The sequence below is a fragment of the Canis lupus genome, chromosome 35, assembly GCF_048164855.1.
Source record: "Canis lupus baileyi chromosome 35, mCanLup2.hap1, whole genome shotgun sequence".
Taxonomy (NCBI): Eukaryota; Metazoa; Chordata; class Mammalia; order Carnivora; family Canidae; genus Canis; species Canis lupus.
This window is the reverse complement of record NC_132872.1, coordinates 25,075,498-25,090,001: the sequence shown is the minus strand read 5'-3', so window position 1 is coordinate 25,090,001 and position 14,504 is coordinate 25,075,498. Positions and strand designations below refer to the sequence as shown.

Sequence of the window (14,504 nt, the reverse complement as noted above, 5' to 3'; positions counted from 1 at the left end):
AATTGGCAAAGAAAAAAAAAGCATCATCCCATAACAGCAACAAAAAAAGTAGCAGTTATTTTAAAGGACATTCTTCTGGCTAATAGGAAAGAACTCATTTAAAACATGTTATAAACACTCAATAAATACTAAATGATGATACTCACCTCCTGTTCTAAGAATGTCATTGGGGTCTTTTCAGTTATTTTCTCTGCTTCCAGTGTTGCATTTCAAAAACTGGTTTTGTCATCTATCTGGGTGCGGAACCGTGAAAGCTATGCAGAGAGTCGTAAAATGAGTAAGATGTATGACACACACATGATAGCAATCCTCAGCATTTCTAGCTATCCTGTGTATCTTTCTTCTATTTTATTTTCACCACATGCTGGAAAGAATGAATTTTGGAAGAAGACATTGGAAAAAGTTGTATTGTCTGATACAGTTAACCACCATGAGGGCAGGGGTCTGTACTTTTTTCCCCAACATTTATGCATTGTGCCTCGCACATAGCAGTGCTCAGTATTTGTTGAAGAAAAATTTGGGCATAAGCCCAGCAGTATTTATCAGCCTGTTTCTCCTGTCCAGTCTGAAACTGAAGAGGCTCTTTTTTCATGGAGGCAGCTGTTTGTGCAGTATCTCCTTCATATTTGTCTTACTAAATGCCAGTCACACCATACGAGGAATGAACTGGAAGAGTCAAACCCCTGAGTCCATTTACCATCATTGAATTTAATTATTAGAGATCATTTGGGATCCCATGGCTTTCTAGAGACAAAAGGTTCTCAAATCACCTATGGTGATCTCAAACTATATTTATGCCTGAGAATTCACAAGTTAAGCCAAAGTTCAGAGTGTTGGTATATCCAGCCATCAGGCCTGTGCACACATATTCAAGCTCGGGCCTTGTGTTTTGGGGACACTTGTGTTTTACAGACATTTAAGCAACTAGAAGACATTCAAGTACTTCTTCGTTTCATGTTAAATGCAGAATACAGAAAAACTCTAGATCTCTACTCTCCACTAGCCACAAGTAGATATTTAAATTTAAATTTATTAAAATGAAATAAAACTAAAACCTCAGTTCCTCACTCATACTAGCCACCTTTCAAGAATTCAATAATCTTATGTGGCCAGTGGCTAACAGATTGAATAGTGAACTATGTAACATTTCCATTTTCACAGAAAGTTTTACTGAATATTACTGCTCTAGAATATATCACTTATATCGCATTGCAGAAAATCTAAATTGGATACCTGATTCTACACCTACTTCTTAATCAATCAATCATGGATTTTAAATCTTTTTATTTATTTGAATGTCTGAAGTTATTCCTATTTAAATAATTTTTGAGCAACAAATGTAGAGAATATTTCCTAACCAAATGTCTATGAAATATACCAAAATAACTTAGAGAGTCTCTATTATCCAAAGCACAGTTACATTTCTGAAAATTGAAGTTAAGTGGAGAGAAATCCCATATGATTTGTAAAAAGTCCAAATTACAGATGATTTATAAAATATATTTAATTAAATTATATCCAAAGCTCAAATGAAAACCTAAAAGTGTTGCCAAATTAAAGTTCTATCAGATCTGACTTGATAAATAACAAGGAATAATTTCTAACTCAAATACTGATGTATGCAAATTAGATGGAAATATGTTGCTGGGAAAGTTTACTCTTCTTAAATAAGTCTAACTTTTCTCCCCTAGGCATTATTTCTTCAAAAATTTGCTTCCTCTGTAGCTAATGCCAAATCCTTTCTAAATTACCTCAAATCTGTGTTAATGAGAAATAATTTAATGACAACACATAATAATATCCATGAAAAGGAATAAAGATGAACAATAGATTATCTAGACAAAAACTCTCTATAGCATGTGTGTTAAAACAAATAAGTGCATATTTGCATATGTAGAAACACAAAAAGATTATTCTCTCCTAAACAGTATACAAGGATCTCTAATATCTCCTAAACGTGCACTTACGTTTTGGTCAATAATAGCATTTTTTTAATTGAAGTATGTATTTATGCATTTCTATTATACGATTTCTCCTTTGATCCCAAAATAATATACTTTGATGATAATTCAGCTTTCTTGTTGTCTTCCAATTGAGTCAAAGTATCCTCTTTTTTCTATCTCAGAAGCTGTTCTGGAAGTGTAACAGCATCTGGTGCAGAGACAGAAACCAGCTCCAGGTGTGCCACAGGAAGGCATAAGCAAGGACACCAGTTCTTGGCCAGCCAAGTCTAAATGTAAGTGTGAGAAACAATGGAGGGTGGTGCAGCGGGCCAGCCCTGGGTGGTCGGTCCCAGAGCACGGGGACGGTTGGCAGACACAGAGGTATCCGGCTTGCCTGCAGGTCCTGTGTCCCATCCCCATCTTCACTGCTGCAAAAGCCTTGAGACCATGGCTAATGCCAGGTTTTAAAATCCCCCAGGGTACAATACATGTGCAGAGTGTGATTCTAGCTGATTTTTAAGCCCAGGCATGTTGAATAGTCTTAAAATAATTATTTCCATAGGACCCGACTAGGTATCCAAGTGTTCACCAGATGCTAGCAGCTAGATTTTGCAGAGGAAAATTGCTAACTTAAGCTTCTTTTCATGATTCAGCAGAGGGTTTTAAGTAATAAAAGATCTGGAGATTTGTAAAATAAATAATTCCAGTGCAAATGGGAAAATTGAAATAATCTTATCATCTCCCAGTCATGTCTGTATGTGCTTTTATGCCATTATCAAGTTTCTCTTAATTGGACCAACGTTTTGTGTCTTTTTATTTTTTCTGGTTGATACTTTATAGTTTTAAGTTATGAGCTGTAATGAAGAAATGATCCCTTTCAGATGACTGGTGACATGTACTGAATTTTCCTAATGGCAATCTAGGATGTTTGAAACAGAGCATAATATAACAAATACAGTTCTATACATGTGCAATATTGAATATATCCACAATTAAAAAACAACAGCATGCCAATAATTCTTTAACTGATCTCTTAGTCAAAGCAATTAAAATATAAAGTACATCATTAATTTTTGAACTTTGATTGGAAAAAAAAATCCTCACCATTATTTCTGACGAGTAGACATTATCTCATAGTATTTGCAGCCATCCTCTGCTTATTACCACTGCCTGGTCTTAAGTGTGACTTTTGGACACCCAACTCCATATTTCCTAATATGGATAGTACAATGGCTTTTCATAGTCAATTTCGTTTTATTTAGTAATTTGAAGAATGAATAGTTAAGATTCCTCAGATTTTTACATTCTCACTCAAGGTGCACTTGAACAAAAAGAAAAGTGTAGCATTGGGCCCTACAGTTAATGCCACATGACCACATCCTGTCTTAAATGAATTCATTCAGAGTTTTTGAATGCAAATGCAAATACATTAGTAATTTTCCTGAAGTATCACATTTTTACTACAGGTACCTCTAATTGTTTTGGCTGGATTCCATCAAAGCCAGATGTTAATCAAATGAAATATTTATAATGCAAAACCATTGAATAAAAAATAGATGTCCTTTTAAGCAACAGCTTATAGGACTCAAACCAATCGTGTATTTTGGAAAAGCTGATGAAGGAGGTATGACTCTGTCACATTCATAATGTCAGGATAAGGCTCTGAACTCAATCCAGAGAAATTTTATAATTGTCGCAATCAACTACAGGCTTAGCTTCTGGATTTCTTGTAACAAAATCTTGCTGCCAAGGACATTGATGGGCTCACCCAGTAAAAAATTGCAATAATAATGTTAAACTAAATCATAAAAATGCAGGAGGTGGTTATTATAGGGTAGAGGAGAGGAACTACTTGTAAAGTTATGGTGGAAATATCAAAAATACATTTTACTGGACTTTTAAAAAATTAAGCTTTGTTTTTAAACTAGGGTGCAAAAGCAATAAAACGTGAAGGTTACTCAAAAAAAAGATTTCATTCAATAGTCAACAGCAATGATTCAGCAAATGAAAATAAAAATTACATTAATTCAACACGGTCATCAACTCAGGCAGGCCCAAAGCTTGTATATGATAGTTTTCTAATAAAAATAACCAGCCGAAAGTCATTTTATGAAGGAATTTTGACAGAAGAAAGAATAAAAAACTTTTTGAATGGGTTTCTTCTAGTGAAAACGAACTTAGTTTGTGCCTAATTTCACACAGTATAAAGCTCTAGATATTTTGTGTGGCTTTAAAGTTCTATGAAGAAATTCATTTGAAATGAATGTAGAAAATAAAAAATGTAAATATGAAAAACATGATAGACTTACAGTTAGGAAAATGGAAATAGGTCATGGTAACTAATCCTCCGTGTGACCTTCAAAAGTAAAGAATGTAACTTTTAAAATTATTTTTGAGTAATCTTGATTTACCCTTCTAGTCATCTTTCTTAGTTTCTGAAAATATAGATGGCTGAGTCATATGTCATAGACATTTTGGTAGACAGATTCCATATTTTTTTCAAGTTAAATAACATACATCTAGAAGTGACAGTTATCATGGAAATAAACTCCTTTCGCTCATTAAAATGCCTAATGTGCCTTATACACAGTGAGCACTTAAATAGTATGGATTGAACTGAATTATTCCAATTTTCTGTTCAGAGATTAGTGTGTCTCTTAGATTCACACTAGAGAGGTGTCTCTCACACATGGGAATTAAGGAGGTACATCTGTAACCGAAAATAGTCATGGAAAACCTGCTGAATTGATCCATGTCTGTTTTATTAATCAAGCCCACTGCAGAAGGGCTTTCTTGTACTATAATTTGGAGGTAAATAGAATGGGGAAACCACAGTTCAATTTAGAAGTTGTTTGAAACACTGAAGAACGTGGGGTTTTATGTTATATGACAGCAATAAAGTCCAATCCTTGATGGTTGTAATTTGGATATATAAGTATATAAATATCCTTTATGTATAATTTTAACTTCAGAACATATAACAGTGGTCAAGGAGACCCTAACTATTTAATATGGTTGTTACTGACACCCTCTTCCTTATTTCTTTTTTTAATTGAAAGGTTTGGAGGGTTTTTTTGTTTTGTTTTGTTTTGTTTTGTTTTGTTTTGTTTTAAAGCTAGCTTGGTACGAACAGCCTTTAGTTGAAGCAGATGGCTAGAAGTTAGAAGCCTCAGATTCTATCTTTGATTCTCCTACCAACTGGGAATGTGGCCTTGGGCAAGTCTTGAGAGTAAATCTACAATAACAAGGGCAATAATGCCTTACATATGTATGGTGCTTTATGATCTAGTAGAGCACTTACACATACAATATCTTATTTAATCTTTTTTCCCCATGCCCCCTGCCCTCCCACCCGGCCCAGCCTCCTAAGAGGAATATGGCAGTTAACTAACAACCACCATTACAGAGAGTAGAAATTTGAGACCCAGAGACGCTAAATCACTTGTTCACAGCCATTTCTATATCAGATGTCAGAGCCAGGAACAGGCACACATGACTCCAAGCTGGTCTTTGTCTTCTCACCTCTATACACCACCACCCTCTGGTGCCTCCAGAGCTGAAACCAATAGAGCAACACTGCCCAATAAGGTAGCCATGAGCCACAGGGGGTACTGAGCTCTTGAAATGTGGCTAGTCCCAGTTGAGATGTATTGTGAATGTAAGATACATGTGGGACTTCTAAGACTTTGAATGAAAACAAAGAAGAATGTAAAATATCTCAATACCTCTTATACTGATTGCACATTAAGATGATAGTGTTCTGGATATCTTGAGTTAAATAAAACAATAAAATTAATCTCACCTGTTTCTTTTAACTTTTTTAATGTGGCTACTAGAAAATGTGAAGTCATCTATATTTCTCTTTGTTTCTATTGTCTGAATGGTTCACACTGTTTGTTTTGGGCAGAGAGGACTAGGGGATTCCATTGTTTACATTGTTTGTTTCACACTGTGAAAACTGTATGCACCTGTCTTGATGTGGCTGAGACAAATTTCCAAAGATTCTGTTAAACAGAGAGCAATGCAGATTCATAGTTGCAGTTTGGTCCTTCTTATACACCTTCTGCATGCAGGGGAAATGTCAGATTCCATTAGCTGATGCCGCAAATTGTTCACTCATTAAAAGCAGTCATGTTATACTTGCTGAATGCTTGAAAGGCTTATACTAAAAGTACCATGGAAAGAACTATAAATTATATTTATGACTCTGTAGCACACTTTATTTTAAAATACATTCCCATTAAATATTATGAGTGAATGAAACATTAGAGTTTTAGGTGATACAGGCAATGTAAAATAGTAATTATATACAAATTTATTATAAAATATGGCCTATTTTATTCCCCCTACCAACTCTTTAAGACATTTTATATATAACCTCTAAAGAAGGAGCTTATTCCTGTTTTGAAAAACCTAACTGAAAGTTCTCAGGAAAAAATGGGTTTTCACTTAGGAGAAAAAAATATATATAGCAAAAAAATAGTTCAAATAATTTAAAGCTAATATCTATTTGGCATCATGTGGACTCAGCACTATGCTGAGAGTTAGATCAAGATTATTTCATTTGGGGATTTGAAAATTAGCAGCAGGGAACAGAAGCTAAGCTCTTCACCACTGCTGCCTCTCACTGCAATGCTATTAGAAATCACAATGCAACCTATCACAAAATACTAAAACATTTGGAATCTATTCTATTTCTATTCATTTCAACTCCACAAGGGTTTATCCAGCAAATACAATGGATCAGGAAGCTTCTAGACACTGAAGGAATATTGGGTAATAAGACCAGAGCTCTGCCCTCAAAGCTGGTAGGCTTATGAATATGTTTTTGAAAAATACATACTTATAAAGAAGACTATATGAAGGAGGAGTTACTCTTCACTTTCTAAAGATTTCAACAAAATTTTTTGTTATTTTCTTTGTGTACAATATTTTTCTTTATGTTATGACAGAAATCTTTATGATGCTTCTCCCAGTGTGTCGACATGTGCCTGTTGTTTGTAAGCAAAAGTCTCATGTTAAAAAGGCAAAACAAAACAAAAAAACAGAAACCCAAAAACAGTGTGGTATGAATTTCAGAGGTGCGTTTTCCTGTACATATTATATATACCCACTTGGAGGAAAGTGGGCTGAAATAATTTTAAATATTTTCTGGAAAAAGGAGAATGAAAACAAACAGAAAGGGACTTAAATCAGAATGGCACTGAAAATCACAAAACAGTGAAAATTGAAGAGTTTTATAATTTTTAATACAATAATAATCGTATGTTACCTTTGAAGGTAGATATTAAAAATTGTGTAAATTATTTAATTATATATTAATTTTTAAAAGCAGGTTTCAAAATATAATGTAGAACTTGTTGCCAGTTCCTTAATGTCCTTGATCACCTAGAATAAAGAAAAAGGAAAAGGAAAATAGCCAACTGTGGGTAGCAGAATCTTAGACATCTCTGTGTTAATATACTTTTCTGTAATAGTTTCATGCACTGCTTTTATAATAAGTAAATAGAAAAACTTTTGTAATCGACTCCAAAACTACCTATAAATGAGAAAGGCAAAAACTGTCTGAGAGGAGTAAAATGCAAATTTTGTTCTCAATCACAAAATTTAGAAATAAGAATACATTTTATAGGTTCTCCTTTCGGGCATTATCGCCCTTCCTTTGGTTCAAGATAAAGCACCCTGTGGACTATTCAAATTCTCTAGACAAGAAAGGTAAACAGGGTTAGGTTTTCTGGATTTTCTTGAGAAAGTCATTTATCGTCAGCTGTGAACACAAGTGGAAAGATCAAGGTTATAATATGGGCCCTGAAGGTCTAAATGGTTATTGCAGCCATCAGAAAAGAACATCATCATGTAAAGTGCAACCCTTCCACCTTGAAATAAATTGGCCATCCATCATTTCCAATGGTGTCTCCTTAAAACTGGCCCTAGCTCTTAGCCCTGGAGATGTACAAAATGTCTTGTGGGACTATATCATATAATCACATCTTTGAACTGGATAAGGTCTAAGTGATCCTAAAAAGTGAAGTGTAGAGTATTTTAGGCATCCCAATTAAAAATTCATGAACGAATATTTGGTTTGATAACTCCTTTATGGAAATAACACTAAAATATTACTACCAAAAAAACTCAGAAATGAGTTCTTTGGGCCATTTAATCATTAAGTCATAAATCCACAGAAAGGAGCCTTCTAGATTATCTCATCAAATACCAATATTTTGCATATGAGAAAACTGAGCAGAAAAATTAATTTCTAAGGTAAAAAGTGAAAATACTGAAAAATATCCCAAAGAATCCAGGAATTTCTGGAAGCTTACCTAGAAAGAGCTAGGTATTCCAAATCCTACCAAGAACTTTGCAACTTGAGTTTTTAGTTTGGTTGTGGGTACTGCTCTGCAAGGAAGAAGAGATGCTATATTGACTAATATCCATATAATACGTAAAAAGTGCATTCACAGTGAATGTTTATACAGTAAAAACCAAAAATATAACAAAGCCAATGATTTCAGACCAGATCACTCATTCATTACTTAACTTCCTTTCTTCAGTGAGTCAAATAATTGAATGAGCTTTCTTTGCCGTTTTTCAGACACAAATCATCTATTATGATGAGAAACTGGCTACTTCCAGTTTCTGATAGACCAAAGAATAATGGGACATTCATTCCATGAATTAAAAAAGAAAGGCTAAAAAAAAAAAAAAAAAAAAAGAAAGGCTGTCGAAATCCTCCTGATTTTATGCATTTATGAAAAATATGCTTACAATAAAATTATATTTATTGAACACATATTCCTCTTACTTCAAAAATATATACTTACTATGCATTATGGAGATCATTGTGGGACAAGTAAGTATTTAAGGCTCTTTTTCCCAGTTCAATGTCTATCTAAGAAATAGTAACACTTGATTTTAAGGAAAATTATTTCTGTTGTCATCTATAAAAATTGTCACCTGTAAAACAGGAATAAGAGTAGACTCTCACAAAGTTGTTTAAGGATTAAATTAACAGTAGATATAAAATGTTCAGTGCAATACTTGGTGCATAGTATTCAATAAGTGTCAGCTATTAGTAGTCATAGTGATATCATTATTATTTATAACATGGTAATTCCTCCACATGCACACTTCCCCTCCATCAGACCAAACTCTTGTGGTTCCCCACACTGGTTCATGACCCCACGCCCTGGCACATGCCGATCTTTCTTTTTGAATATCCTTTCCCTGCTTCTCCCAGTGAACTCCTCCATACCAACCCCCAAAGTTCAGCTCTAAAGCTTCCTCCTATTACAGCTTCTCTAATCCCTTTGCCTGTCTTAACTGTGCTCACCTGTTTCCCAGGGTGCCCTGCATATATGCCTTTCCTAGCATTTGAGGATGTGACTCTTTTTTTACTTGATCCTCCTCACTTCTGACACACATGCACACATACACACACACCTAGGACTGAAAATGCATCACATTCCATTTTTTATCCCTGCAGAAAGGTCAATTGAAATGAATGAACCGCCTCCTGTACAAAAGATAAGGTGTTTTGTTTTTTTTTGTTTTTCACTCTTCATGAGTAGGAATCAGGCTAGAATGTGTACTTGGTAGTTTTAGTTTTGAAGGGGAAATTGGATGAGGGTGGGAAAAGCTGGGGGATGCAACTTGGCAGTCCCTGTGACCTGACTCTGCCACAAGCCTACCCTGTGGTCTTCAGTGAGTCATTTAACTTCCCTGGACTCAGTTTCCTTCTCAGCAAGATGAGCGGGTTGTGCAAAATATTCTCTGAGGATCTGCCACTGCCAACATTTATATGATGCTAAACATTGGTTCCTCTCAGTGGTTCTCAAACTTTAGCAGACCTCAGAATCCCAGGAGGCCTTGTTAAAACACTTATTTCTGGGCAGTAGGTCTGAGAGGGGAACCAAGTTATTTGCATGTTAACAAGTTCCCAGGTGATGCTGAAGCTACCAGTGGAAGGATCGCATTTTGAGATTCACTGATTAATCTTAACACAAGATTGTGACACTGTCCTGTAGTCCCCTGGCCAAGAGCACTTCTGATATGCAAATTCACAAAAGGATGGAGGCAGATAAACCCAGGCTTCAGTGAGGTTGCCACAGGACTGGGAGCCTGTGGGTAGGTCCTAAGAGTGGCCACAGAAGGCAAACAGTCCTGTTAAAGGCCCACCTCATGGGGAAGAGGCAGCCTGAGCACAGAAAATAGATTCCAGGGTTTGACCCATCCACTAAAACCCACTGCCGCTGAAGTAACAATGGATTACAATTGCCATCTAGTGATGGTTTTGAATTACTGCATCTAGAGACTACAATGAAGTGCTTTCTTTTGGACACTGCTCATTTGTTCGTTCTTTCTTTCTTTCTTTCTTTTGTTTTGTTTTCTTTCTTTTCTTTTTTTTTTTTTTTACAAAATTATGTTCAAGATGAGAACCCTAAGAATAAACTCTAACGTGCTCTGGTTGTCTTCATTTGTATCTAGGTGCTCTAAAAATAAATATATATATAGCACTATGCATGAGGCACAGAGCTAATACTTTTTATATGTTCAGTTATACACAGCAACCCAATGAGATAGATGCAATTATTATCCCCATTTTACCAGAAAGGGAATATAACTGCAATGTACAAAAAAAAAAGATTTAAGAAACTTGACTGAGGTTGTGCAACCAGTAAAGTGATACAGCTGGAATTGAACCTAGACAGCTCCTGGAAAGGGATTAGTCTAGCCAGCCTCTCTCATATTGACAATTTAAAATAGTCACCAAAACAATTATTACCTATAAATAGTTATCAGGTCCCAGGTCAGTATCTGAAAAAAAATCTCATAAAATACATACTGAAGCAATGAGTTTTTTCTGATTCTTCCAAATGAAATCAATACGTGTACATAAAGACATGCTTCTATCTACACAAAGTCACTGTAATGCAACAAAAAAGAGCAACAACTTGAAATCAACTTCCAACTTGTTCTGCAACTTTGGACAACTTGCTTAACGTTTCTGGGCTCCACTTTCATACAGTAGAAATAAAATTAGAATGTAATTTACATTGAGAATTCTTTACAATCAGATTGAATTTTAGAGTTATCCAGTGTATGTGATCCCAAGAGCAAATGCAGAGATGATGGGCAGTATTCATATTGGTTTGTCTTAAATGGTCCTACATGTGGAAGAAGAGCCAGGACAGAGGATTTGATTTTCTGGTCTATTGTCTAGAAGCGCAGTAAATAATACTCATGGCATTTGCAGTGGAGTGAAGAGCTCACTCAGGGAGATTTACATTTCCCTTGTCTTCCTGGATGCTGGACTTGACCTGTGCACCTGAACTGTGCACTCCTGCCAGTTCCAGACTCCCAGGAGTCCTCACCAAAGGGCTTCTGCAGAAAATTCACATCTTTGCTGGTGGAATTGAAGTTCAACCTCCTTCACTTCATACTTTTATCAGAGATTTGCTTGGATTTAAAAGCCCAGTCCTTGCTAATTCTTTTGGCTTCTTATCTAAGACTTCTGTTACTAAACTATTTCTTACCTCAATAAACCAAACACTACAGAATGGTTACCAAAATAAAGTACTAGTGGTTTCTTTGTATTGTGTATTTATAATATGCTAAGATCTGCTGATATAAATATTCTCTATAAAGAAGGAAAATAAACATGTGGACAGAGCTATAGAAATAAAGGATAATAATTAAAATAGAGTAGAATAAAATATCACTATCTCACTTTAGTAAATTTTTATGTCATTCCAAGTACTTACATATATTTAATCATCACAGCAAACTCAAAATCAAGTTAGATAAATTTTATTATCACAAACTTATTTGAGAAATAAGGGAAATTGAAGCACAGATTTTTTAAATCAACTTCAAAGAAATAAGTGAATAGTTGAAGGTCCATATCCCAATTATTAGATCTATGCTTACCCCACAATTATAGTTTCTTTCAACAATAAAATCTTGACACAAGGTGACTACCCTCTGATACTCTGAATTAAAAATAAGTCCCTTGTATAAATATGATTAGAGGTAAAAGATTAATTAGACCTTAAGCATAGTAAAAAATATTACAAACACATGTTTGTTGAGAATCTACTACGTGCCTGGCACCATTCTAAGTTTAGGGGATTTAGCAACGAATGGCGTCAGAAATGACATTCCAAGTTCAGATAGAAATGACATTCTATCTAGTTGAAGAGAAAACAATAAACAAGAAAACAAATAAATATGTAATACTGTGTCTGGTAATGAAGGAAGACCATTACCAGGGGAGTTGCAAGCATTGTTTTGAATCAGAAGATCCAGGCAGACCTCTCTGAGGAGATGACATCTGATCAGAAGTCCAAAGAAGGTGAGTTTGTGCAGATATGTGGGAGGGAGTTCAGGCAGAGAGAGAAGCAAGCAGAAAGTCCTAGGGTTGGGAGCCAGCCAAGCCTGTTCCAGAATAGCAAGGAGACCACTGGCTGGAGCACGATGACTAACAAGATGGTGTCTGCTAAGAGGCCAGTACCATAGTATGCATGCCTTACAGGCTATGAGGCAACTCAGAGTTCCTAGGATCTTCAGTAGGGTGACATGAGATGGTTTTGATAGGGCCCCGTCTACGTCTTTAAATCATCGGTCTGGTTTCTCCAGGCAGATCAGACCAGACGGGGGTGAGAGTGGAGGCTGGGCCTCCTCCTCCCAGTCCCAGTAAGGGACTAAAACAATGATCCAGGAAAAACATGATGGTGCCTTAGTAATAGTGGCTCAAGATGCATGTCTTTGGAAAGGTCCTGAAACTTGCTGATGCATTGGCTGTGTGAGAAAAGGACATATCAAGAACAGTTCCTAGTTATCTAAAATAGTCCAGTTCATAGAAGCAGAAATAGAATGGTTGTTGCCAGGGACGGTGGGGGTGAGGGGGAATGGAGAGTTGCTATTAAGTGCATATAAAGTGTCAGTTGTACAAGATGACTAAGTTCCCAAGATCTGCCATTTGACATTGTGCTTATTGCTAATACTGTACCATACACTTAAAAACTGATTAAGAAGGTAGTTCCCATGTTACCTGTTCTTACTACAAAAAAAAAAAAAAAAAAAAAAACAGAAAAGAGAGGAAAGGAAGGGGGGAAAAAGCATTGTTGCTACCCAAATAATATCAGACTTTAAAAACTGCAATAACTCTGAGAAACTATTTTTTAGAGAAATAAAATTAGTTTTTCAACGTTATCTTTTGTGAGTCATGCAATGTCATGTAATCATAGCTTACCTCAAAACTTAAATCTGGAATGTTATTATGCATTTATCAAAATAAATATAAATCTGAAAAAGGGCTGCATAACCTCTCAATGTTTGATGCGGGGAAAAAAAAAAAAAAAGAATGTCTCTGAAACTTTGAGCCTAAGCAACTGGATAAGTAGTAGCACCATTTTCCAAAACTTGTAACCCTCTCACCCTCTCATTGTATTAATTAGTCTAATTTCAGAATTTTTAAATTCAAGAATCTTTAAGCTACATTTCCACTTTTTAAAGAATGAGCCATGTATACCAACGAGTATACTCTGCTATCATGTGGAATCCCACCCACAGAATTCTGAGCCAGACGATCAGCCTCAGCTGGTGTGATGTTTCTAAATGTTCTTTTGTCAAATAGTTTCAAAGACCCGTGACTAGAGAATTATAAAACCATGCCTTCTGTTTATGACATGTTTATAAATATGAATAATGGAAGCATAGCTCTCCAGGCTCTCAAGAAGTACAAGGTACAAATCTACGGTTCAGTTCAAAGGAATGTTAAATATCGGCCTGAGGTTTATACTCTTGAGAAAGAAATGTTACAGTGGAATCAGGGAAGAAATGTGCTGGGTTTGTGAGCCAGTGGCCCCTTTGTGGGAACCACAGTCTTGAACTGGGTCAGGCAGCTATGTTGTACTGTGATTGGCCTCAGAGTTTGGGGACAGTGCCATCACATCACCCATGCATGATTGATAAGAGCAAGAAAACACTTTTGGAGTTCAAAGACTTAGCCAAAATCACCAGTAAGTCTGGGATGGAGCCAAAACTGAGTAAACAGGAGTTTTTAAATGGACACAGAAATTATTTGATTCATATTCAGAGAACACTAAAAGGACACCAAATTCCAAGGAAATTAGAACTATAATCATTTTGTCAGGTCTCCATTTACACAGAGAACAGCTCCTTTCAACATTTTCACTTGTCTGATGGATAGTAACTAGCTATGATTATTTTTGTAGAAGAAATATAATAAATGAAATTTAATGGTGTATAAACTGTAAAGACAGGGACCTTTCTGTCTTCTTTATTATTGCATCCCCAGCAATTAGAACTGTACTTGGCACACACTGAGCACCGACCGAGTAAATCTTCACTGCATGTATAAATCATAAAAGCCTGAATAAATGATTAAATCTAAGAAAGGAAATGAATCTTTTCTATTTGTGTAAAAAAAAGCCATATTATTGGGTGAAACCTAATCAAAATAACAAGAAAAGTTTCTCTCTGAAGGAACAGGACTTGTCTAATAAATATACTCTTTCTCTGGTGTCATAGTTGAGCTGT

General features: G+C 35.6%; 1 protein-coding gene across 3 annotated transcripts in view; it reads left to right on the top strand.

Annotated features, from left to right (window-relative positions):
• COL8A1 (collagen type VIII alpha 1 chain) overlaps positions 1-14,504 on the top strand; it is a 536,056-nt gene that overhangs the window by 87,117 nt on the left and 434,435 nt on the right. For all 3 annotated transcript variants that reach the window (XM_072812443.1, XM_072812442.1, XM_072812439.1), the window contains exon 2: positions 2,126-2,236. The gene's annotated coding sequence lies outside the window, so the exon portion shown is untranslated. The remainder of the gene's footprint in view (positions 1-2,125; positions 2,237-14,504) is intronic.